At 47.2% G+C, this 23,694-nt stretch overlaps 1 protein-coding gene across 1 annotated transcript in view; it reads right to left on the reverse strand.

The window, feature by feature from the left end:
* LOC147098476 (carbohydrate sulfotransferase 3-like) overlaps nt 1–22,596 on the reverse strand; it is a 111,039-nt gene extending 88,443 nt beyond the window's left edge. The window contains exon 1 of the mRNA XM_085970223.1: nt 22,315–22,596. The gene's annotated coding sequence lies outside the window, so the exon portion shown is untranslated. The remainder of the gene's footprint in view (nt 1–22,314) is intronic.
* Nucleotides 22,597–23,694: the final 1,098 nt, after the last annotated feature.

Here is a 23,694-nt window from a genome sequence, read left to right on the forward strand (position 1 = left end):
ATCTTTTACATCCATCTGACAAGGCAGACGGAGCCTCAGTTTAACGTCTCATCCAAAAGACGGCACCTCTGACAGTGCAGCACTCCCTCAGCACTGCACTGGGAGTATCAGCCTGGATTTTGTGCTCGAGTCTCTGGAGTGGGGCTTGAACCCCCAACCTTCTGACTCGGAGGCAAGAACGCTATCCACTAAGCCACTGAGGAGCAGCAGCGAGAGGAGGTAAACAGATCTTTGCAATAGCGTACAATAACTCAGTCTTGGACTTCCACACACAGAGCCAAGCACTAATAAAGAGCCATTCATTCACTGGAGACGGTGAAACATTTTAATTGGCGACACACATCCTTGATCAAGTGTAGCAAGATGCTGGCTGAGGGGGATACAAGCAACACTGTGTTGTAATATCTGTAGTGTGTGTTTGGATTAGCGAGCCCACTATGACCCCAACTACATAAACAGTGGCAGAAACAAGTTATTATAGAGAGTAGCCCAAGCTGCCAGGGTATTGCAGGTCTTGTTTTGCCAAAGCTCCAGCTCTGGGATGAGCTTCCTTTACAAGTTTTAAGTAGACTTATTAGTTCATTATCAGTGCACAGCTAGAAAGAAAAATTGTCCTTGCCTTTATTTTATTTTTTTTTGGATTAGTTTATGGGATGTGGGCGTCCCTGGCGAGGCCAGCATTTATTGCCCATCACTAATTGCTCTTGAGAAGGTGGTGGTGAGCCGCCTTCTTGAACCGCTGCAGTCTGTGTGGTGAAGGTACTCCCACAGTGCTGTTAGGTAGGGAGTTCCAGGATTTTGACCCAGGATCGGCAATATACTTCCAAGTCAGGATGGTGTGTGTGACTTGGAGGTGGTGGTGTTCCCATGCACCTGCTGCCCTTGTCCTTCTAGGTGGTAGAGGTCGTGGGTTTGGGAGGTGCTGTCGAAGAAACCTTGGTGAGTTGCTGCAGTGCATCTTGTAGATGGTACACACTGCAGCCACGGTGCACCAGTGGTGGAGGGAGTGATTGTTTAAGATGGTGGATGCGGTGCCAATCAAACGGGCTGCTTTGTCCTGGATGGTGTCGAGCTTCTTGAGTGTTGCTGGAGTTGCACTCATCCAGGCAAGTGGAGAGTATTCCATCACACTCCTTACTTGTGCCTTGTAGATGGTGGAAAGGCTTTGGGGGAGTCTGGCAGTGCCTTTCACGACCTCAGGACATCCCAAAGTGCTTTACAGCCAATGAAGTACTTTTGAAGTGCAGTCACTGCTGTAATGTAGGAAATGTGGCAGTCAAATTGCGCACAGCAAGCTCCCACAAACAGCAATGTGATAATGACCAGATAATCGGTTTTTGAGGGATAACTACTGTCCAGGACACTGGGGATAAATCCCCTGCTCTTCTTGGAGTACTGCCATGGGATCTTATGTCCACCTGAGAGGGCAGATGATGCCTTGGTTTAACATCTCATCTGAAAGACAGCACCTCTGACAGTGCAGCACTCCCTCAGCACCGCACTGGGAGTGCCAGCCTATGTCACGTGCTCAAGTCTCTGGAGTGGGCCTTGAACCCACAACCTTCTGACTCAGAGGTGAGAGAGAGTGCTGCCCGCTGAGCCACGGCCGACACCTTTCAATTTTATAACGTGTGAACGTCTGGTGAGGAACAGGGATCGGCTGGTTTGTGATGCCCCCATGCAATCAGAAAGAGTGAGCATTATGGGGAGGTCCCAGTAGCTGCCCATTGGGCCAAGGCGGAGAGTTAGCCAAATATTGAGAACCTCATACATGCTGAAAATTGGGAAAATACAAGATGACACATCGTTTCCCCCAATAGCTTAGAGGGTAAAGGCACCGCCTGGTGGGGTAAGGGAAGGTCCTATATTCAATCCCAATCTCAGCCCAGGCACCATTTGCTACAATTGCCCCCACTTCCCCTTAACTAGGGACGGGAAAAGCCAGCCAGGCTAGTTCCACCCGGGATAATTGCTGGAAAAGGCATAAGTGTGAATATCAGGCGAAGATGTAATTGGGCCTGCCCGCGATGCCTCCCATGGTAGAAGAGTCTGGGCCAACATAGGAAGAGTGGTACTCAGCCTCAACAGTTTCTCCTGGGAGCCTGTTCCACATATTCAATACTTTGAGGCTTTGCCCGAACTTTTAGTCTCATTTGGCATTGCAATGGCACACTAGGCCCATGGTGCCTTAGTCAGTGTCCTACCTTGCAACATATGCGTTACATTACAAGTTATAGAACAAATTCAACTTGAGTCAAATGATTCCAGTTGGAACAGGTGCGCTTTTAGGTGCACTCATGGAGGAAGTGTGCCGGTATTTATTGGGGTGTGGGGGAGTGGGGCGGGTAGTGGAGGATTACTGGAGGTATCCAGAGTTTGGAAGAACCTCACCCAGGTGAACGTATATCCCACGGCACTGTTCAAACGGTGTCCTGGCCAACGTTTACCCCCTCAACCAACTTCACCAAAAAACAGCTGATCTGGTCGTCGTCCTGGATTTTGTGGTGGTAATGACGGCAAAACTGTCAGCGTTCGGCCTCTGAAACTGACCGTAACTTCAGGATTTAGCGCATGTGCAGATAAACGTGGAAATCCTGAAGTTGCGGCCAGTCATTCGCTGCTCTGGCACTGGCTGCACTGTGGAACTGGCAAACGGTGAAATTAGCTGAACTAACAAAAACTTTTTCACTCTAATATCGCTGTTAAATACCCCATAAAAAGTTAAGCCTTGTTGAAAGAGGAGCGACTGGGGTATTAATGGCATATTGGCTGCTGAACAACCCTTCTGACCCTGAAAAACTAATTTTATATTTGGGGAATCTCAAATTTCTCCATTATGATAAGAATTACTAGATTTTAAAATAATTTTTTTTTTAATTTAAGTTTGTTTATTGTATTTCAGCTTCTACCTTAACCTCATGTGTATGTCCCAATCTTTATTTTGCTCTCTGTAAATGTTTTTTAAAAGTGAAGACAAAAGCTGCTTTTTATTTCCTGGCTTGCTGCCTGTGAGAATTCTTCAATGTGATTGGCTGTTTAGACAGCTTGATGACATCACTGCTGCTGTATGTTGGAGATCCCCGAAAGACAGCACTACAATCAAATTAAGGTTGAGAAAGCTAAAGTTTTTGCCACAGAGACTTGTGGGCAGCTTTTCTCGCATTTGCTTCGCCGCAGACTGCAAATTCCAGGCCATTATCACATTGCTGTTTGTGGGAGCTTGCTGTGTGCAAATTGGCTGCCGTGTTTCCAACCTTACAACAATGAATACACTTCAAAAACTATTTCATTGGCTGTAAAACATTTTAGGACGTCCTGAGGTCATGAAAGGCGCTATATAATTTCAAGTTCTTTCTCTTAAGTGACGTCGGTCTTGGGGAATGGCACACTTACCTTCACCATCAAGTATCCGGAGATAGGAAGAGCACGGTTAGATGCAGAGTGAACCTTCCTCTATTTTGCCCCGAAAATGTGCCTCAGCCTCACCTTTGCTCTACCAGTCTTGACAATTTGTCTTACCCGACACCATCCGCCCTGCAGCCTCGCTGCATGCAAGGGCCACATTTGGTACCAATTAGGTGAGGCTTTAGCGGCCATTTTGGGCTGTGGGCCCACGGTCATGAAGAGCTGGCTTAAGACCGACCAATCTCATTTTACAAAAGGAAAGTCAGCAACAAAAAAAAAGCTTCATTCCATTGGGACAGTCTGAATTTGAACCCTGAATCCCAGAGGTGACAGTCCAGTGTCTACCACATCTCACCAATTTGACAGCTCTCAGGCAGGTGTTCTCTCTTTGTACCATTGCACCTACACTGTAAAAAGTCCCACACTACACAAAACATTGGAAATAAATCCTTCTAGGTCCAAAGTCCAGCAGTGTACACAATGTACAAGCAATCAAGAAGAATTTACATTCTTTTAAGTGACAGAAATGCCTTGATCTGTCACATCTTTTCATCCATTAAAAGAAATTATAGCGATCAGGAAACTTCCTGCCAAGTTTTGTATGCAGCCTGAACATCACAGACTTTGAGGGTGAAAAATTCCCAATTTACAGGAGAATCTCAGCGTGCTTTTGAAAGTTCCTCACAAAACCCTTTACTGTTACACCTGCAGTGAGTGATTGGAATCAGGGAGTTTTATTTATAAAGGCACAGCTGCCAGCAAAAGAGTAAGTCTCAACTAGTCTCTACTCGCTGAACTAATGGGCGAAGGTTAATTGAATCCCATGTAGGGGCTTTTTAAAGCCAGTCGTCCCTTGCTCTTCAAACAAAAATGCAAGATGAGAAAATGACATGAAATTTGGACAGATGTTACTCGGGAAATGTTAAAATTAAGTTCATGCAAAGCGATAAATTCTCTGGGTGCAAACGGATCGAATGCCTCTCTGCAAAATTAATATTGCCTGAAAGTGCTGGCTCCTTTGACCGTGCAAAATGATCTCTGCGCCAATATTTCCAGCACTGCCTTGTCGAGGAGTCGCACAGCTGACAGGAGTGCTGGGACACAGGAAAGCCCTGATCCATTTACCACACATCAGAAAACAAGAATATTGGTGCTGTGCAATTTAATAGCTCGAGTTCAAGGAAGTATTCCAGTAATTTAACCTCTCCCCCAAACTTAACCAAGATGTGGAGATGCCGGTGTTGGACTGGGGTGGACAAATGTAGGAAGTCACACAACACCAGGTTATAGTCCAACAGCTTTATTTGAAATCACAAGCTTTCGGAGCGCTGCTCCTTCGTCAGGTGAAGTGCTCCGAAAGCTTGTGATTTCAAATAAAGCTGTTGGACTATAACCTGGTGTTGTGTGACTTCCTAAACTTAACCAAGGCAGCCGTCTCTCAAACTATCTCCTACAAGTTATTACACATCATTGAAGGTTCCACCAGCACTGGCTCTTGCTGCATGTACTCCGCTGCCTTGCCCTTCTTTCTGTCATGATATCTCTCCCACCCGCCCCAAGTTGAACTTTTTGCCACTTGCCAGGGCAAGGTCCCAATCATAGAAACAGAAGTAGGCCATTCAGGACCTCAAGCTTGTTCTACCCTTCAGTTATGTCATAGCTGATCTGTACCCAAGATCTTTGCTCAGCACGTTCTTCCTGAAATGCAGTGTGACTTGACGTGAAGAAATGTGGCACATCATCTCTAATCAACATTCATGCCGTTCCTCTGCCTGATCCGAGGTGGAAGGGGTAACACTTTATATCGATGTGCAAATGCCTGGGATTGTAGCCATTATCTAAAGGGACTGCTGTTACATTTTGGGTAAATTTTCTTCCAATAATTTTAACTTTTGGCAAGCGGATCAAAGGATCTCCTGGTTGGTCTGCTCTTGGACTTTACCAAATCCATATCCCTGGTGACATGCCCAATAAGTGCCAGGTCAGCAGGCAGGATCGGACGGCTCATGAGGAGGAACTACTTCACTCAGAGGGTGGTAGGTCCATGGAATATGCTGCCCCAAAAAGCTGTAGAAGCTACATCATTACATAAATTTAAAACAGAAATAGACAGTTTCCTAGAAGTAAAGGGAATTAAGGGTTACGGGGAGCGGGCAAGAATTTGGACATGAGTCTAGGTTCGGATCGGTCATGGCCCTGTGGGTAGCGGAGCGGGCCCAGGGGCCGTGTAGCCTGATCCTGCTCCTAGTTCGTGTGTCTAATTCTGTTAGATTCAGGAGATGGTTCTGTGATAGTAGATTGGCGGTTAGGATCAGATCAGCCAGATCAGATCAATAGCGGAGCAGGCTCGAGGGGCCAATTGGCCTACTCCTGCTCCTATTTCTTATGTTCTTATTTCTTATGTTCTTATGTTCTTATGTAGAATGTTTCTGGTGTCCATTTGCGCAGACTCCTTTGCCTGAATATTCAGGATGTGCGTAGGCTGCCAGCGCCAGACTCCACCAAAATAAGCCAGCTTTAAAAAAAAAAAAGGGGGAAGTCAACTCGGGGACCTGACTGATCCGCCATTTTGTTTAAATGGTCGAGAATGGGCCAACTGCTGGAGAGCTTGAGTGTGCAATATTCAGAGCTTCACCTTCCTCAGCTGCTCAGAGATGCACATGGCTGGTAAAAACGCGATGCCCTGCTCCCATCAATGTGTACGTCAAGCCAATGATGTGCCCCTGGGCCAGCCAAAATCTCTCCAGCCACATCTCCATCTTTCTTTACCCAGCCCACCTGGTCATTGGATGTGTTGGTGTCGATGCCCAGCACTACCCAATGAGAGATGCTGTTCATAAGCAGGACGATCAGAGCAAAGATGATGCGGGAGAATCTCAGCGTGCTTTTGAAAGTTCCTCACAAAACCCTTTACTGTTACACATGCAGTGAGTGATTGGAATCAGGGAGTTTTATTTATAAAGGCACAGCTGCCAGCAAAAGAGTAAGTCTCAACTAGTCTCTACTCTCCGAACTAATGGGCGAAGGTTAATTGAATCCCATGTAGGGGCTTTTTAAAGCCAGTCGTCCCTTGCTCTTCAAACTAAAATGCAAGATGAGAAAATGACATGAAATTTGGACAGATGTTACTCGGGAAATGTTAAAATTAAGTTCACACAAAGCGATAAATTCGCTGGGTGCAAATGGATCGAATGTCTCTCTGCAAAATTAATATTACCTGAAAGTGCTGGCTCCTTTGACCGTGCAAAATGATCTCTGCACCAATATTTCCAGATTTCCAGCACTGCCTTATTGAGGAGTCGCACAGCTGACAGGAGTGCTGGGACACAGGAAAGCCCCGATCTGTTTACCACACATCAGAAAACAAGAATATCGGTGCTATGCAATTTAATAGCTCGAGTTCAAGGAAGTATTCCAGTAATTTAACCTCTCCCCCAAACTTAACCAAGGCAGCCGTCTCAAACTATCTCCTATAAAAGTTATTACACTCCATGGAAGGTTGCACCAGCACTGGCTCTTGCTGCATGTACTCCGCTGCCTTGCCCTTCATTCTGATGAAAGGGACAATTGGCATTTCAACCTCCAAGCACGCCACAGTTTACACACTAATCTGTTGCAGCAATGGCTCTGTTCACTGACAAAAACTTCCTGATTGAATGTGTTGAGTCTGTATGTCCCAGTTAGGTTTAGGATCAATCACTGGACACAGACAACAAGAATAACTTTTAACAGGTCTTTACTATTCGAAGGTCAGGGCTGAACTGCCCAGCAAATCCTTGCACAACACTTATATACCGGTGGTGTCACCACCGGTATTACAGTATACAGCAGCCAAGAGAAAGTAGTACATCTCTTAAGGTAGTTCTCTTAAGGTGGAACAGGTTACATACACCAAAGAATGGAAATGTCACAGCTCTAATGCAACCACGTCTATCTTCCAAATCTTGGCTCTACATTGGCTAGCAAACATAGAAACATAGAAGATAGGAGCAGGAGTAGGCCATTCGGCCCCTCGAGCCTGCTCCGCCATTCAATGAGATCATGGCTGATCATCCAAACTCAGTACCCTGTCCCTGCTTTCTCCCCATATCCCTTGATCCCTTTAGCCTTAAGAAATATATCTAACTCCTTCTTGAATATATTTAATGAATTGGCCTCCACTGCCTTCTGTGGTAGAGAGTTCCACAGGTTCACCACTCTCTGGGTGAAGAAATTCCTCCTCATCTCTGTCCTAAATGGCTTACCCCTTATCCTTAGACTGTGACCCCTGGTTCTGGACTCCCCCAGTCTTTAACCCTGGCTTTTAGCCAAGGAAAGCCCTTTCTCAAAATCCCCCCGCCACCACTCCCCCCCCCAACCCATCACCAAATAGAACACTAGCCTCAAGGGGACAGAAGAGTAATGAGTTAAATATTTCAGCAACAAAAAATAAGAGGAACAAGTTACAGGAAGTAGAAATAGAGCTTGAATAGGTGGACAATAGGGAGCGATCTAGGTGGTGGGATTAGTTTTAGATTACTCTGGCAATGAGCCAGCATGGGCACAATGGGCCGAATAGTCTCCTTCTGTGCTGTAAACTTCCGAGGACAAATATAACAAAACAAAAACAAAGAGAGAAAGAGAGTTAGAAAGCAGAAGAAAGAAAGTAAGTCTGGCAGGTATTTTTATTTTGATATGAAGTTGTGCTTTTGACATTTAATGAGTAGTTTAGGGTTAACCCTGTCGCTACTCCTGATGCCCGAGAACCTCGTTTGTGCGAATGCTAATTTCTGCAGTACAGTGTGTGAGCAGGAAACAAAACTAGTCAGCCCAGAAAGAAAAAAAGACTTGTATTTCTATAGCGCCTTTCATGACCGCAGGTCTTCCCAAAGTGCTTTACAGCCAATCAAGTATTATTGAAGTGTAGTCACTGTTTTAATGTAGGAAATGCGGCAACCAATTTGTGCACAGCAAGCTCCCACAAACAACAATGACCAGATCATCTGTTTTTTTAAGTGTTGGGTGAGGGATAAATATTGACCAGGACACGGGGAGAATTTTGCCTGCTCTTCTTCGAACAGTGCCATGGGATCTTTTGCATCCACCTAAGAGGGCAAACAGGGTCTCGGTTTAACGTCTCATCCGAAAGGCGGCACCTCCGACAGTGCAGCGCTCCCTCGGTACTGCCCTTCCGACAGTGCAGCGCTCCCTCGGTACTGCCCCTCCGACAGTGCAGCGCTCCCTCGGTACTGCCCCTCCGACAGTGCAGCGCTCCCTCGGTACTGCCCCTCCAACAGTGCAGCGCTCCCTCGGTACTGCCCCTCCGACAGTGCAGCACTCCCTCAGCACTGCCCCTCCGATAGTGCAGCGCTCCCTCGGTACTGCACTGCAGCGTCAAGCTAAATTATTGCGCTCAAGCCTCTGGAGTAGAGTTGCCGCCATTTGCGGGCAACTGAAGAGTTAGAGCCCTTTCACTTGCACTGCCAAGATGTTAGCCGTAGCCCAGTTGGTAGCACTCTTGCCTTTGAATCAGAAGGTCATGGGTTCCTGAGACTTGAGCACAAAAGCGAGGCTGACCCTCCAGTGCTGCACTGTCGGAGGCGCCGTCTTTCGGATGAGACGTTAAACCGAGGCCTGGTCTACTCTCTCAGGTGGTCATAAAAGATCCCATGGCACCATTTGAAGAAGAGCAGGGGAGTTCTCCCCGGTGTCCTGGCCAATATTTATCCCTCAACCAACAGCTTATCTGGTCATTATTACATTGCTGTTTGTCCGACCTTGCTCTGCACAAATGGGCTGCAAAGCACTTCGGCACGTCTTGAGGTCCTGAAAGACGCCATAGAAATACAGGTTCTTTCTTGCTGTGCATGCTGGCACAGCTCCACATCCAAGCAGCACCCTCTTACGGAGCTGGAAAAACATCTGACCGTCAAACTAGGAATTACTGATAGTCAGGGAGAGCATCCCCACCCCCCAACTTGAATTAGGACAGTCCAAGCTTTCTGTCTCCATGGGCTGCGTAGGTCTGCACCATGTAAATCCATGATCGCATTGATCTACATCTATCTTACATCTTAAGTTGCAGGTCTTGGTTTAGCATTTATTCCACCAATGAGGTAACAGTGTCATGAACAGCTCTAGCCAAACCTCCAGGCCCAGGAGAACTCAAACTGGACAAACCAGCTCAGATAGAACTGTGTTGCCTAGGCTTCAACGGACAAAATACCAGAGCTCAGGGGCCACAGCTTGTGCCCCACTGAACTAAACCATCCTGGTCAATCACGGCGAGAGGTTGCGGTCTCATCTAGCGCAACAATATTACCAATGAAATCAGAGGTCGATTACCCTACAATGGTCACTTGCTGTGCAGGATCGTGGGTGAAACATCATTTATTGCCTGTTTAGGGTACTTTTATTTCACACTACAAATGGCACAGGATTCTTGCCAATCTGTACTGAACTTTTAAATTTGTTGCCTGAGATTTTACCTTGATTAATTATTTAAGCTAAATGCCAGTTGCAAAATTCGGTGGGTTTTTGCATTTCCCACATCACAACAGTGACCACACTTCAAAGTACTTCATTGGCTGTAAAGTGCTTTGGGACATCCGGTGGTCGTGAAAGGCGCTATAGAAATGCAAGTCTTTCGTTCTTCCTTCTACTTTCAAAATTAGCTGACAGCTTTAGGAAGGTAATCCAAATGAGTAAAAGGATGCTTCGCCCTTGGAGAAATGTCCTGTCTACAGGTTCAACACAGCTCTTGTTCCCTGTCCCTGGTCTGTTGCATCCTCAACATCCTCTGTCTATCTTCCAGCTTGTCCAGGATGAATGACCCAGTTGTACTGTAGCTCTTGAGTCAATACAACTTCATGGCCCGTTGATATTAAACTACAGGGCAACTAATGGGGTAAAGCTGAAATATATCTAACTCCTTCTTGAATATATTTAATGAATTGGCCTCAACTGCCTTCTGTGGTAGAGAATTCCACAGGTTTACCACTCTCTGGGTGAAGAAATTCCTCCTCATCTCTGTCCTAAATGGCTTACCCCTTATCTTTAGACTGTGACCCCTAGTTCTGGACTCCCCGGCCATCGGGAACATCCTTCCTGCATCTAGTCTGTCTAGTCCTGTTAGAATTTTATAAGTTTCAATGAGATCCCCTCTCATTCTTTTAAACTCCAGCGAATATAAGCCCAATCGACCCAATCTCCCCTCATACGTCATTCCTGCCATCCCAGGTATCAGTCTGGTGAATCTTCGCTGCACTCCCTCCATGGCAAGAACATCCTTCCTCAGATAAGGCGACCAAAACTGCACACAATACTCAAGGTGTGGTCTCACCAAGGCCCTGTACAACTATAGCAAGACGTCCTTGCTCCTGTACTTGAATCCTCTCGCTATGAAGGCCAACATACCATTTGCCTTCTTAACCGCCTGCTGCACCTTCAGCGATTGGTGCACAAGGACACCCAGGTCTCGTTGCACTTCCCCTTCTCCCAATCTATTGCCGTTCAGATAATAATCTGCCTTCCTGTTTTTGCCACCAAAGTGGATAACCTCGCATTTATCCACATTATATTGCATCTACCTTTCACCTGTCCAAATCATACTGGAGTTTCTCGGCATCCTCCTCACAGCACACACGCCCACCCAGCTTTGTGTCGTCTGCAAACTTGGAGATATTACATCTAGTTCCCTCGTCTAGATCATTAATATATATTGTGAATAGCTGGGGTCCAAGGACCGATCCCTGCGGTACCCCACTAGTCACTGCCTACCACTCGGAGAAAGACCAATAGAGGTGCTGCAGTTACAGCATTGCAATTACAGTGTGACGAGTTTACATGAGCCGTTTCCATTATAATCGTGGAGATAGGAATTCATTACAATGGAAATATAATCAGAACGACAGAATGTGCAACTTTAAAATGGGGACTGCATTATGTCTGCTCGCCTTGGTCCAATTATCCCTCGCCCGCTAACCCCACTTCACTTGAAGACTACACTTGCTATCAACTCCTCACGTGCAACACCACAGATCAACTGGAATAGTTTAAGAGGATCCTGGGTAGATTACTTTTTAAGGAAAATTCACATCCTATCTGACTGTGACAGTGGTAAACTATCCCTCCTCACCCTTTTTGACCTGTCTGCAGCCATTGACAGTTGACCACACCATCCTCCGCCAACGTCTCTTTTCTGTTGCCCAGCTGGGTAGGGCTGCACTCACCTGGTTCCATTCTTATCTATCCACTCGTAGCCAGAGAATCACCTGCAACGGCTTCTCTTCCCGCTCCCGCCCCGTTACCTCTGGTAACTCTGATCTATCCTTGGCCCCCCTCCTATTTCTCACCTACTTGGCCCCCCTCCTATTTCTCACCTACATGCTGCCCCTTGGCGACATCATCCAAAAACACAACGTCAGGTTCCACATGTACGTGAACAATACCCAGCTCTACCTCAGCAGTACCTCTCTCGACCGCTCCACTGTCTCGGATTTGTCACGCTGCATGTCTGACATCCAGTACTGGATGAGCAGAAATTTCCTCCATCTAAATATTAGGAAGACCGAAGACATTGTCCTAAATCCTGCCACAAACGCCATTCCCTAGCCACCGACTCTATTCCTCTCCCTGGCCACTGAGTCTGAACTAGACCGTTCGCAACCATGGTGACCTATTTGACCCCGAGCTGAGCTGCCGACCCCATATCCACTCCATCACTAAGACCGCCTACTTCCACCTCCAGAACATCGCCCGTCTCCACCCCCCTCAGCTCATCTATTGCTGAACCCTCATCCATGCCTTGGTTACCTCTAGACTCGACTATTCCAACACACTCCTGGCCGACCTCCCACCTTTCTTTCACCCTCTGTAAACTTGAGCTCATCCTAAACTCTGCTGCCCGTATCCTAACTCGCACCACGTCTTGTTCGCCCATCAGCCCTGTGCTCACTGACCTACATTGGCTCCCACTCCGGCAATGTCTTGATTTTAAAATTCTCATCCTGGTTTTCAAATCCATCCATGGCTTTACCCCTCCCTATCTCTGTAATCTCCTCTAGCCCTGTAACCCGCCGAGATCACTGCATGCCTCCAATTCTGGTCTCTTGCACATCCCTGATTTTTAGGAGAGTTGGGCAACCCCAGCATGGGTCAATGCCTTCAGGAGAGATGGGCAACCTCATCTTGGACCAGTGCCTTCAGGAGAGATGGGGAACCTCATCATGGACCAGTGCCTTCAGGAGAGATGGGGAACCTCATCATGGACCAATGCCTTCAGGAGAGATGGGGAGAACCCCAGCATGGACCAGTGCCTTCAGGAGAGATGGGGAACCCCAGCATGGACCAGTGCCTTCAGGAGAGATGGGGAATCTCATCATGGACCAATGCCTTCAGGAGAGATGGGGAGAACCCCAGCATGGGTCAATACCTTCAGGAGAGATGGGGAGAACCCCAGCATGGACCAGTGCCTTCAGGAGAGATGGGCAATCCCAGCATGGGTCAGTGCCTTCAGGAGAGATGGGGAGAACCCCAGCATGGACCAGTGCCTTCAGGAGAGATGGGGAGAACCCCAGCATGGGTCAATGCCTTCAGGAGAGATGGGGAGAACTCCAGCATGGATCAGTGCCTTCAGGAGAGATGGGGAACCACAGCATGGACCAGTGCCTTCAGGAGAGATGGGGAACCACAGCATGGACCAGTGCCTTCAGGAGAGATGGGCAATCCCAGCATGGGTCAATGCCTTCAGGAGAGATGGGGAGAACCCCAGCATGGACCAGTGCCTTCAGGAGAGATGGGGAGAACCCCAGCATGGAGCTCCACCGTGTCTTCTGCTGCCTGGGCCCCAGGCTCTGGAATTCACTCCCTAAACCTCTCCACCTCTCTACCGCTCTCTCCTTCTTTAAGACGCTGCTTAAAACCTACCCCTTTGACCAAGCTTTTGGTCACCTGCCCTAATTTCTCCTTACGTGGCTCGGTGTCAAATTTTGTTTGGTAACACTTCTATGAAGGGCATTGGGACGTTTTACTACATTAAAGGCACTCTATAAATCCAAACTGTTGTGTTGCCAGCATTCAAGCGTCCATGCGCAGAACTCCACTTTGCCCAAGAACGAAGCCGGCAGTATAACTGGTATCTGCAGTATAAAGGGTCCATTAAGCATGGACTACACATCCTCCTGCAAATCCAAACGGGAAATTAAGAGCCACAGGGGCCAGATTTGTATCAAGCCACGATGAGAAGATGAAAGAGGCTGGAGGCCATTTGCTGCAGGCAAGGGAAGCTGTGCTCACACTGGCAGAGAAACACACTCTTGGAAATTCAATATTGCCCAGCAGGGCAAACATAAATCGACCCTGGGGAGATCATTTCCAATGTGGACTGAGCTGAATGTAATCACCAAGGGAGTGCAGTCAACCTGGATCTGCTCCCCATTGGAACGGAGACAAATCTTTCATTACAATCTCACAGTGCTGGAGTGATTTATGCAACTCTTTTACCTGCCTCCCAGCCCTAGCAAAAAAGAGCCTTTTCTCTGCACAGATTGGTTTCACAAGCCAGGCATATATAATGAGTTGGTAGGGCAGAAAACAGCCCAAGCCATGTGTAAAGGCACTTTTATATTGATGTCAGGGCTTCAACGGGTGCTAAAGAAAGAAGAACTCAATTCATTCAAGGCCGTTCACGACCACCGGACGTCCCAAAGCGCTTTACAGCCAATTAAGTCGTTTTGAAGTGTAGTCACTGTTCCAATGTAGGAAATGCAGCAGCCAATTTGCACACAGCAAGATTCCACAAACAGCAATGCGATAATGCCAGTTCATCTGATTTTAGCAATGTTGGTTGAGGGATAAATATTGGCCCCAAGGACACCAGAAAGAACTCCCCTGCTCTTCTTCGAAATAGTGACATGGGAATGTATACACCCACCTGAGGGGGCAGACGGGGGCCTCGGTTTAACGTCTCATCTGAAAGACGGCACCTCCGACAATGCAGCACTCCCTTGGTACTACACTGGGAGTGTCAGCCTGGATTATGTGTCAAATCTCTGGTGTGGGGCTTGAAGCCCGTTGACCCGTAAGTGCTACCACTGAGTCTCAATAGAGACCCCTTATCTCGGAGCATAATTCCCCTTGGCGCATGGTTCCCCTCGGACCAAGGTTCTCCTTTTGTACTGTGACTGTTGAGGGTCAGTAGCAAGACCACCCAGTTTTCCATGCTGCCAACCTCTGATCTCAAGACCCTCTAAAAGTTGGGTATCAGAGTCCTACCGAGTCATGGAGTTCTGCTTCATATCATAGTGTGCCACTATGGTGGTAGAAGTACCTACCATTGATAGCGCACTATTGGTGTAAAAACACCACATGAACCAGTGTGTGTGTGTGTGTGTGTGTGTGTGTGTGTGTGTGTGTGTGTGTCTCAGTGTGCGTGTGCGTGTGCGTGTGCGTGTGCGTGTGTGAACAGTCCACTTTTGTCACACTGAAACCACTGTATCCTTTTAAACCTCACAGCCACATAGTTGCAAGGGTCACCAGATCAGAACCACATACAAGGCTGGTTAGCAAAATTGAAGTCCATGCAATAAAAAGGGTAGCAGCAGCACGGATACAAAATTGGCTGAGGGGGTTGTGGTGAATGGCTGTTTTTTGGACTGGAGGGAGGTAAACAGTCGCATTCCCCAGGGTTCAGTACTGGGACCACTGCTGATTTTGATAAACATTAATGACTTGGGCTTGGGGGCATAATTTTGAAATGTGCAGATGACATGAAACTTAGAAGTGTAGTAAACAGTGAGGAAGATAGTAATCGACTTCAAGAGGACATAGACAGGCTGGTGGAATGGGCAGACACGTGGCAGATGAAATTCAATGCCAAGAATTGTGAGGTGATACATTTTGGTAGGAAGAATGAGGAGAGACCAGACAGACTGAATGGTACAATGTTAAAGGGGGTGCAGGAACAGAGAGACCTGGGGGTGTTTGTGCACAAATCTCTGAAGGTGGCAGGACAGGTTAACAAAGCACATGGGATCCTGGGCTTTGTAAATACAGGCCTAGAGCACAAAAGCCAGGAAGTTCTGCTAAACCTACATAAAACACTAGTTTGGCCCCAGCTGGAGTACTGTGTCCAATTCTGGGCTCCGCACTTTAGGAAGGATGTCAAGGCTCTGGGGAGGATGCAGAGGAGATTTACTAGAATGGTTCCAGGGATGAGGGACTTCAGTTAGTGGCGGGACTGGAGAAGCTAGGGTTGTTCTCCTTGGAGCAGAGAAGGCCAAGATGGTAGCACACCGAGTAGTGTAGAGGAACAAAGGGACCTTGGAGAGAATGTCCACAGATCCCTGAAGGTAGCAGGCCAGGTAGATAAGGTGGTTAAGAAGGCATACGGAATGCTTGCCTTTATTAGCCGTGGCATAGAATACAAGAGCAGGGGGGTTATGCTTCAACTGTATAAAACACTAGTTAGGCCTCAGCTAGAGTACTGCGTGCAGTTCTGGTCTCCACATTACAGGAAAGATGTGATTGCACTAGAGAGGGTACAGAGGAGATTTACAAGGATGTTGCTGGGAGTAGAGAATCTTAGCTATGAGGAAAGACTGGATAGGCTGGGTCTGTTTTCCTTGGAACAGAGGAGGCTGAGGGGAGACCTTATTGAGGTGTATAAAATTATGAGGGGCCTAGATAAAGTGGATAGAAAGGACCTATTTCCCTGAGCAGAGGGGTCAAAAACCAGGGGGCACAGATTTAAAGTAATTGGGGGAAGGTTTAGAGGGGATTTGAGGGGAAATTTGTTCACCCAGAGGGTTGTGGGGGTCTGGAACTCACTGCCTGAAAGGGTGGTAGAGGCAGGAACCCTAACCACATTTAAAAAGTACTTGGATGTGCACTTGGGATGCTGTAACCTGCAGGGCTACGGACCAAGAGCTGGGAAGTGGGATTAGGCTGGATCGCTCTTTGTTGGCCGGCGCGGACACGATGGGCCGAAATGGCCTCCTTCTGTGCTGTAACTTTCTATGATTCTAAGAGGAGATTTGATAGAGGTGTTCAAAATCATGAAGAGTTTAGATAGATTAAATAAGGAGAAACTGTTTCCAATGGCTGAAGGGTCGATAACCAGAGGGCACAGATTGAAGGTGATTGGCAAAAGAACCAGAGGCGACAGGAGGGAAAACTTTTTTACGCAACAGGTGGTTAGGATTTGGAATGCGCTGCCTGATAGGGTGGTGGATACAGATTCAATAGCAGCATTCAAAAGGGAATTGGATAAATACTTGAAGGAGAAAAAATTGCAGGGATATAGGGAAAGAGCGGGGGAGTGGGACTAACTGGATTGCTCTTCGAAAGAGCCGGCCCAGACTCGATGGGCCGAATGGCCTCCTTCTGTGCTGTACTATTCTATGATTCTAAGATGCCCTGTGGCATTTTTCTTTATGTATGTGTTGTCATGAATCTTACCATTCATGTAGAAATGACTCATGAGATAACACTGGGCGGCCAGCTGGTGGCGCCGTCCAAGGAAAGTATAAATACTCGGGCGTGGGCCCAGCTTGCTCAGGACGTTTTTGTAACCAGGAACTAGTGATGTAGCTAGAACTCATGGTTGTGAAACAGTTGATTAAAGCCTTGTTTTATACTCAAACCGAGTGCTTAGTAGTTTTCTTACGTCATGTGTCATTAAGCATTTACCTCTGTCCTGTACAATTAGCTCCAATTGTGCGATAAAAACCGGCATCCCTTTCTAGCACACAGAAAGGTACAGAATGCAAGAACGGGCACGTTTCCATCTTGTGGTCATGGTCTTCAGTTAGGGAGGCCTGATTGATATCTCAGTGGCTACCTGGGGTTGGCTCTTGGGACCCTGACATACTTCCATAAGGAAAGTTGATGACATCGCTATACGCTGGGGCAGCGAGGCACTGCTGTTCTCCAGCAGAGAGCGGCCAATCTTACTCTGGCCATCTTGTCACTAGGGCGCCAGTCAAGTGTAATGAGAGGAGGGTGAATTTTTGAGACTGCGTCCATTTTAACAATCAGAAACGTCATCCTTTCAAACTTGGTAGGAAGGGTTGCAGCTGGCGAGATCAGTTTGAATTGTGTGCACTAGGGTGAAGTAATGGTGGGTACAGCTCTGTCAGAAATGGCAACAGTAATAGAACCAATTTGAGCTGAGGAACCAAGACCATCAGACAAGGAGTTTATCGAACAGCATTAAAGGTTATCAGATTGATTTATGTGCAGGCCCAGCAACACACTAACTGGTTACGTTACTTCCTTAGAGAGAGGAATTAGGACTGTAATTTAGTATAATCCGCCTGGTTTTGATTGTAAAGTTTATTGCTTCAGCTGTTGTAATTTGATCCCGGTCTTATAATTACATTGTCACATAATGATTTCTCAGCGCACTATTGACTGCAATCACTGCCTGGTGTGCGAGCCAGGGTTTGATGGATATAAAGACTCACTTTGCCAAAATCGTGCTGGTCACTTTGCTAATACAATCTGCAATGTGTCAACTAACCAACTGAGGCAATTTGGTCACTAGGCTTACTTAGCCCATTGGTACCAATACATTAAAAAAAAGACTTGCATTTCTATAGCGCCTTTTATGACCACCGGACGTCCCAAAGCACTTTACAGCCAATGGAGGACTTTTTGAAATGTAGCCACTGTTGTAATGCAGCCAATTTGCGCACAGCAAGGTCCCACAAACAGCAGTGTGATAATGACCAGATAATCTGTTTTAGTGATGTTGGTTGAGGGATAAATATTGGCCCCATGACACTGGGGATAACTCCCCTGTTCTTCTTCAAAATAGTGCCATGGGATCTTTTCCATCCACCAAGGAGGGAGACGGGGCCTCGGTTTTATGTCTCATCCAAAAGACGGCACCTCCGACAGTGCAGCACTCCCTCAGCACTGCACTGGAACGTCAGCCTAGCTTTATGTGCTCAAGCCCCTGGAGTGGGAATTGGAACTGGAACCCACAACCTTCGGACTCGGAGGCGAGAGTGCGACCAACTGAGCCACAGCTGACACCAATATGCTAAATGGAAATTTAATTAGAATTACATAGAATGTACAGCACAGGAACAGGCCATTCGGCCCAACTGGTCTGTGCCAGGGTTTATAGAGGAGTGTAAGAATGCACAGATCCTGAATGTGCTGCGGTCCATCTTATGCGCTATCCTTAACTCTTCATCTCAAGCTGGTCTCAGCACCACCACTCCCAGCGACAGACCTTTCCACACCAGTACTTCCCCACATTGATCTCCAGCTCACAATGCTGCACTTTGACTATCAGAATGAACCTCTATTGTCCCAGGAAAGGATGTCAGCCAAGCTAAGTCGATTAGCACAGTCAACCCGAGCCAGCAGCCTCTTCTGAATTCTTTGTGCTGTCCGTGTAACAGGTTTAAAAGATGTATCTCAAGAAAAATGGTTATTGGAACATTAGGAGGCCAGTCAGCCCCTCGGGAAACAACCCAAGTTTAGAAGGGCAAAAGATAACATTGATGCTATTAATTCTTGCATTTACAATCGCACCTTATGTTACGTTAAAACATCTCACTGCACGTCACACAATGAATTATTTGTGAGGTGCAGTGAGTGTTATGTCGGCAAATGTTTGCCGTTGAGGTACCAGAGATTCGCTTGCTCGCCGTTATTTAAAATGACCAGTTCTGTAAACCGAACACCTACAGTGCAGCTGTGAGAAAATGTCACCTCCTTTACAAAACTCGCACTGCCATCACTAAAGAGGTAAGTTTTAGAAGCTGCACAGCACACCCTCAAAAGCGTTCTTGACGAGCAGAGCCCCCTCCCACCACCAGTCAGTAAATGACCCCCGAGGAAGCACTTTACCACACCAAGGGTAGTGGAAATCTGGAACTCTCGCCCTCATAAAGGTTGTGGATGCTTGGGGACAATTGGAGCTTTCAAAGATTGAGATTGATAAGATTTCTGTCAGGTAAGGGGGTCAAGAAATATGGATCAGAGGCGGGTAAATGGAGTTGAGGTGCAGATCAGCCATGATCTAATTGAATGGTGGAACAGGCCCGAGGGGCTGAATGGCCTCCTCCTGTTCCTAATATTCCTATAACCATTTATCTTGAGTTACGTCTTTTAAACCTGTTACACATGCAATGCAATGAATTCAGAAGAGGCTGCTGGATCAAGCTCACTGCACTAAATGACTTGGACTGGGAGCCTGGACATGGTCGATATCCTTTCCTGGGACAATAGCGGTCATTCTGAGACAGAGTTGCCAAACCAGTCATAAATTACTGAAGGAATGCACCCCATTCAGGGAGACAGCTGCATACACTACAGTTCCCCCAACACGGGCTCAGTGCTAGCGAGTTAAGTCGAAGGAATAAGTGGGTGATTACTGCACTAGGACCCGAATTTTGTACCTTGATAATGCAAGCAATAATTCACCATTATGTAGTTGACACACCTCACATGAAAGGGCAAACTGATCATATTTGCCATCCAGCGGTAGAAAGCTAATCTCAGAGCCATTAGCTCCAGGCAAATCTTAGGAGTGATTTCCACCCCCTTTCTCACTTTTCTTCCCTCGGCTGGTATACCAGGCAGAGCATCACCATGGAAACACAATCCCGCCCTCACAGGCAGGGGCTCAGTTGGTAGCATTCTCGTCTCTGAATCAGCAGGTTGCGGTTTCCCGTCCCACGCCGGAGACTTGGGCACATAGATCTAAGCTGATACCCCCAGTGCAGTGCTGAGGGCGGGCCGCACTGTCGGAGGTGCCATCTTTCAGATGAGATGTTAAACCAAGGCTCCACCTGCCCTCTCAGGTGGACATAAAAGATCCCGCGACACTATTCGAAGAAGAACAGCGGAGTTCTCTCTGGTGTCTTGCTTAATATTTACCTCATTTATGTAGCATTTTTCACTACTTCGGGATGTCTCAAAGTACTTTACTTTTGAAGTGTCGTCACTGTTGTCATGTAGGAAACGTAGCTCCCACAAACAGCACTGTGATAATAAACAGATAATCTGTTTTTGTTATGTTGATTGAGGGATAAATACTGGCCAGGACACCCCTGCTCTTCTTCGAAATAGTGCCATGGGATCTTTCACATCCTCCTGAGAGGGCAGATGGGGCCTCGGTTTAACGTCTCATCTGAAAGGCGGCACCTCAGACAGTGCAGCGCTCCCTCAGCACTGCACTGGAGTGTCAGCCTGGGTTGTGTGCTCAAGCCCTGGAATGGGGACTTGAACCCACAAACTTCGGACTCAGAGAGCGAGAGTGCTACCCACTGAGCCACTGGCTGACACCATGGAAGGATTACGCAGGCTGATTAACAGACTGACAGACCGTGACGCGAACACTCCTTCCTTGGCCAGAACCATTTTTAGAGTAGCCGATAGGGGGTTAGTCCTTCACGGTCTTCACGGTGGGAGGGTTTGATGGGCTCCCACAGTCCATTCGATGAGGGAGTGGGGGGCTCCCACCCACCAGTTTCCTGCTGGATGTCAGCCCAGAAGTCAGTGCCGGAGCTCCCGGCTCCACTCACCGGCACTGTCTGGAGTGGGTGTTCCAACCCTCCACCTCCTGATTCGGAGACAGGAACGTTGCCAGAAGCTCATTGTGCCTAGCAGCGAATTATTCCAGCCACACAACAGACCACTTGTTTCGTAAATACCGACATGTTCAACCCACCTTACGGCGGAAAATTTGCAGCGAAAACCGTCCGTACAGGGAAACAGCAAAAAGAGCTCCTGAAGAAATGGTGTAACAGGTGGCGTGGAAAGTGACTGATTTACACTTTTTAGGGGAAAAAGGACAGGACCATTGAGCGCGAGCCCCGGAACACCGGTAAAAATCCCGGAATTTCATGCAATATAAATAGGATTTGACTTATTCAATTACAACAAGCCTGTCCTGATTGTAAACGGGCAAATTCAGGGAATATGTGTCCAAATCCCCAAGTAAAAATCCAGGGATCCAATTTAATTACAAACCATCATTTGATTTTGCATCTGTAAAACAGATGTTTAGAACCGACACAACATGCAGCTGGGTCGATTTTTTTTTTTTTAAAAGGATGTATATGGAAATGGTTGAATATATTCAATCCACCGATGATTGGATGGTTTCCCTGAACTAGGAGCAGTCAGAGAGCCTTGGGATAAGAGCCCAGAAAGAGAAATTTGCAACAAGAGCTGAAGCAAGGGTTAACCTCTGTACAAAGTGGGCTGCCAGGCGGTTCCTGGTCTGTGAAGTAGTCTATAAAACAGAGCCTTTGATGGAGGCTAACCCAGTCCATACACCCAGGTTCCTTTCGAATCTGCGGGCGATAGAGGTGTTTCCTTCAGATGGAAGCCTGGTTCTAGTGCCACTCAATTCAGTTCAAAACGAAAACTTGCCTGGGTCACCCCCCTGCCAGTACTCGACCCAATCCACAGGCATTAAAAGGGATTTTTTTTTTTTTTAAATAAAGTCGTATTACTTAATGACCCTCTCCAGCAAGGAAAGACTAGAGGGGGGAGAAATCAATTAATGGGACTGAGACATTCCTATGAAGATATACAATTGTAAAAAGTTATATAGGGAGGACCAATCGGATTAATACAACCACTCCTACCCATCCCCCTTCCCAACAAGGCATCCCTTTGAAACCTCTCCCTCTCATAACTTCTAGCTTTTTGCAAAAACTTTGTACCAGAGCAAGCAGTTCCTGCAGGCTGAAGTTTTTTCCCCCCACCAACGATTTCTTTTCCATAAACTTTTTTAAAAACCTGTGTGCCAGATTGTGAATATATTTATATATATTATTTTTTTTAATTCCCCAAAAGACCCGAGTTACAAAAATTTCTTTCAGAAGTAAAGAACGATTCCACCTCCCTCTCTCCCATGTAGTTTTCCCGATGGAGATTGAGGAGCGATGGCAAGGCGCTTACCCGAAGCCACAGGCTGCACATTGCATCCGCTCCAGCGCTGGGGTCACACGTCTGCACTCTGCGCCGAATAAATCGATGGTATATTTTAAACACACACACACAAATAACGATAGCTGGAATTGCGAAGGCGAGCGGTTCGGGTTCGGATCAACGGGCGAACGATCGGTGCAAATCTGGACTTTGAAATTCCTTCTTTTCCGTAGGCATGGTGACGGTCGATTCCACCCGGGGAGGAGGAGCGAGAGACAGAGCAAGACACAAAGTAACTGCTGAGCCCAACAAGTGATGAATGAAACTCACACTGGCGTCAGTTTCAGCGACGCCACGGTTAAATACGGGCGGGCGGTCTGGCGGGCGGGCGCCTGGTCCAATCCTGGTCCAACACCGACCTCTCACTTGCTCTCTGGAAAATCTGCCTTAGAATGGGGGAGAGCTGAGAAACGTCCTGGCTTCAGAGGGAAGGGCCCCTTGCCCGCCCCCCCCCCCCCCACAAAACCTTTGTAGAGGGGAGCAGAGGGCAAAAAAAAGGGGCAGTACCACCAGTACCAGCCCCCCCAAAAAAGGGGCACAATACATCCTGGTACAGCCTCGCCTCTGGGTCAGTGGGTCGCAGGTTTAAACCCTGCGCCAGAGGCGTGTGAATAATCCAGGCTGACGCTCCCCGTGTGCGCTGCTGAGGGAGTGCTGCACTGTCGGAGGTGCCGTCTTTCGGATGAGACGTTAAACCGAGGCCCCGTCTGCTCTCTCAGGTGGAGGTTAACTATCCCACGGCACTATTTTGACGAAGAGCAGGGGAGTTCTCCCCGGTCCTGCCCAACATTTATCCCTCAACCAACATCACTAAAACAGATTATCTGGTGATTATCACATTGCTGTTTGTGGGAGCTTGCTGTGCAAAAATGATCTGCCGTGTTTCCTACATTACAACAGTGTCTACACTTCAAAAGTACATCATTGGCTGTAAAGCACGTTGAGATGTCCAGTGGTCGTGAAAGGCGCTATATAAATGCAAGTCTTTTTTTTAAAGCGCTTTGGGACATTCTAAGGTCGTGAAAGGTGCTATATAAATGGAAGTTCTTTTACATATATATAATAAAGACTTGCATTTATATAGCGCCTCTCACAACCTTAGGACGTCCCAAAGTACTTTTCGAAGTGTAGTCACTGCTGTAATGTAGGAAACGCAGCAGACAATTTGCGCACAGCAAGCTCCAACACGCAGCAATGTGATAATGACCAAATAATCTGTTTTAGTGATGTTGATTGAGGGATAAATATTGGCCAGGACACCGGGGATAACTCCCCTGCTCTTCTTTGAAATAGTGGCTGTATCGATTTGTATGTGGGTTCAATGACGAGACATTTATGAAAGAGAATGTC

Source organism: Somniosus microcephalus, chromosome 29, assembly GCF_052327205.1.
Source record: "Somniosus microcephalus isolate GS21.2 chromosome 29, FLI_Smic_1.0, whole genome shotgun sequence".
In the NCBI taxonomy this organism is placed as follows: Eukaryota; Metazoa; Chordata; class Chondrichthyes; order Squaliformes; family Somniosidae; genus Somniosus; species Somniosus microcephalus.